This window comes from Odocoileus virginianus, unplaced genomic scaffold (assembly GCF_023699985.2).
Source record: "Odocoileus virginianus isolate 20LAN1187 ecotype Illinois unplaced genomic scaffold, Ovbor_1.2 Unplaced_Scaffold_7, whole genome shotgun sequence".
Lineage (NCBI taxonomy): Eukaryota > Metazoa > Chordata > Mammalia > Artiodactyla > Cervidae > Odocoileus > Odocoileus virginianus.
The window spans coordinates 105,697-109,345 of record NW_027224269.1 but is presented as its reverse complement, the minus strand read 5'-3'; the positions used below and the strand labels follow the sequence as shown (position 1 = coordinate 109,345).

Genomic DNA, 3,649 nt, shown 5'->3' with positions numbered 1-3,649 from the left:
ACAATTTCTTTATTTTCCTACAAAAGATTTCATACCTAAATTCACAACACAGGATGATGGAGTGTACCATTTGTAGTGTTTGTTCTTTACAGTCAACATTTAGAGTGTTAGACCAAGCAGAAGTGATAAGCTGTTCAGTTCCCTCAATAGTAGCAGGAGAGAGTAAAACAAATTTACAGTCTTCACCAAAGGCAAAAGTGTTAGGCAATCACAAGTATTTGCATGTACACCTCATAACAGCTGCAGGTAAATGATTTGACAAGGTCAAATGCAACTGAACAGCAAAACCACCAATGGGGCTGGAGTGAGTTGCTAGACCAGTTAGGAAAAAAAAAAAAAGAAAAAAATACAGAAGACAACCAGCTAGATTGCAGAAGCCCTGGTTTTCTGGACTCTAACTTTAGAAAGGTTTGTTTTGCCTTTATTAGAAATCCTGAATTGTGTTTTTTCTACAGATAACACAAATGGTACAAAAAGCAAAGAAAAGCACTCTACAAGGGAGAGGCCAAAGCCTCATGAAAAAAGCCAATAAAACATAAAAAAGACTAACTGAATCCCAGAAGGTAAGATCTGCCAACTTCCCACACAATGTACAGTGATTCAAAGGCAAAGTCTACATCTACTGGTGTATATTCATGGCTATTAGTTTCAAAAAAATAAGAAGTTCATATGGAAGTTTACCTTTTAAATTTTATGTAAAAAAAAAAAACTGGAGGGAACCAATAATAAACTTTCTATGTATATGTAATTTCACCTTCAACATTATTTTAAAGATAATCATGCTTTTTGCAGGAAAAAATTTATATGCATTCTCCTCTGTCATTTAAATCATTACATAAGCAATTATCAGTGCTCAGATAAATTGTTAATATACTCTTCATTAAATTTTTCACACTTCACAAATAGATATGGATTTTGTTTGTATTGGGATTCCTTGGTGGCTCAGATGGTAAAGAATCTGACTGTAATATGGGAGACCCAGGTTCGAGGGAATGGCTACCCATTCCCATATTCTCGCCTGAAAAAATCCACAGACAGAGGAGCCTGGAAGGCAACAGTCTGTGATGTCACCAAGAGTCAGACACAACTGAGTAACTCACACATTGTTTGTAGGCATCATTTTACTTTATTTTTTTTAACAGGAGATAATCAAACAAAAGTTTAGTAAATGGGGGGCTTCCCTGGTAGCTCAGACGGTAAAGCGTCTGCCTACAATGCAGGAGACCCGGGTTCGATCCCTGGGTAGGGAAGATCCCCTGGAGAAGGAAATGGCAACCCACTCCAGTATTCTTGTCTGGAAAATCCCATGGACAGAGGAGCCTGGTAGGCTACAGTCCATGGGGTCGCAGAGTCGGACACGACTGAGCAACTTCACTTTCTTTCTTTTTCCTTTATACATGGGAGAGATCCAGATGTGAGTGACCTGCATGCACCATCTTAAAGCTGTGATTTGCTTTGATATTTCGACAGATAAACTATGCAGCTACATTTAAAAAGTAAAACGTGCCTTATTGTAGCTGTTTAATTTAAGACATCAAGATTTCAAGGTGGAGTGCATGCTAAGTCTCTTCAGTCATGTCCAACTCTGTGCAACCCTATGGACTGTAGCCCACCAGGCTCCTCTGTCCATGGGATTCTCCAGGCGAGAATACTGGAGTGGGTTGCCATGCCCTCCTCCAGGGGATCTTCCTGACCCAAGGATCAAACCTGCGTCTCTTATGTCTCCTGCATTGACAGGCAGTTCTTTACCACTAGCACCACCTGGAAAGCAAATTTTAAGATATACTACCAATTTAATACAAGTTTTGAAATTAATAAAGTTATATCCCATTAAATGATCATATTCATTTAACACACACCCCTCTTTCAAAAGTAATAAAATGAAACAGAGAAAGAGATTGTAATCAAGGAAATACATTCTTTTATTTGGAGAAAGGATACAGCAGAATAGGTAAACCTTGTAATACAGAGCCAGATTTCATGGGTTCAAATCCTGGCTCCTCCACTTACTAGGTGATCTCAGGCAATCTAACCAGCCTCCGTGAACCTCATTCTTCACTTCAGACAAGAAGACAAAGAGAGCATCAGTCATACAAGGCTGTTATGAGGATTCAGTGATTAATGTTCTTAGAGTACCTCAAACAACACCAAGAAAGTACCTCAAACAACCCCGAGATGATGAATGTTACATGAGAATTTGTTAAATAACAGTTATCACCACCACGGCCACCACCTCCCAGGACTCACTGAAGCTTTTGCTGCATTGAGGTGAACAATTTCCAATTCAACAAGCCAATAAAATGCTTTAATTTGGGGAAATATTTACCCACTGAGCACCTGACACGATGCCAGATTTTTAGAGGAAGGAAAGATACAAAGTAAAATAATTATAGAACCATGGTGCTGCTTCTAGAAGAAGGGCCTTTTAACTAGGGGTGTGTGGTGATCCAGGCTTCAGAACATCCACAAGCCCTCTGAAATGAGGTGCAAAATTATGCCTGCACATGCATTTTTCTAGGGTCCCATCCCAGATTCAAGAAAAAGCCTGGGATGAGGGGGGAAAGAAAAGGTGAGAGCTATTTGTTTCAGGTAATCAGACCCATTAAAAGATAAATATGCCAAAGCTTAATTTTAGTAAAAGACACTTGAGTATTCTCAATGACTTGATTCAATTTTAAGTGGATTCTTTTACTTTGATAGGTATGCACAGTTCCCCCTTCCTAATCAGAAGTTTCTTAAATGTCAAACAAGTCTCCATCAGAAATGTAAATCCTGGGTTATCAGAAACTCATTCTACCTCTTCTTCCAGTCTTCCAGAAAAGGTAGCTACTTTCATTTATATAAATCTCCAAGTTCATTTGCAATACGCAGCAGTCAGTTTCCAAATCTCCAGAGCAATGGCTTCCGGAATGAGTCATCCTAAACTTTCCTGTTTCTTGAACAATGGCTGGCATTGCAGGGTGATGACGGACAGCTGCTGCTCAAGCCATCACCAAACCTTGGGAGTGGATTAAGACTGATCCTGGAAGCCATTTACTTATGACATTGGAAAGAAAATAAACTGTGTTTTGCACTAAACTTGAAATGTTTAGGGTACCCCTTGTTTTATATAAATACCACAAACTAAGGGATTGTACCACTGGAGTTCCTTGGGGCACCCATTGTTTCAGTGCTCCACACGTTATAATTACGTCCATGTCTTAGACAACAGGATACAGTGGCTCAGTGGTAAAGAATCCGCCTGCCAATGTAGGAGACACAGGTTTGATCCCTGGGTTGGGAAATTCCCTGGAGGAGGAAATGGCAACCAACTCCAGTATCCTTGCCTGGGAAATCCCATGGACAGAGGAGCCTGCCAATGCTAGAGTTCATGAGGTCACAAAAAGTTGGACATGACCCAGTGACTGAGTGCGCGCGCACACACACACACACACACACACACACACACTTAGACAATATGGTTTTGTGCAAAGGCCACAGAGATTGGAATCAGATAGTCCTGGGCCCTACTCTGCCTGTACTATTTCTTAGCTGGGTGATCATGGAAGGCTATTAAACCTCTCTAGATGGTAATTTTCTCACAGTTGAAAATACCTTCTCCTTTTAGAGGACTACTGAAATTTCAATCTGATAAAGACGTGCCAGAATC

The 3,649-nt window shown here is 40.2% G+C and overlaps 1 non-coding gene across 1 annotated transcript; it reads left to right on the top strand.

Moving 5' to 3' along the window:
• Nucleotides 1-1,178: 1,178 nt before the first annotated feature.
• On the top strand, nt 1,179-1,250 carry TRNAC-ACA (transfer RNA cysteine (anticodon ACA)). Its single transcript has one exon. It is a non-coding gene; the product is annotated as a tRNA-Cys (tRNA).
• Nucleotides 1,251-3,649: the final 2,399 nt, after the last annotated feature.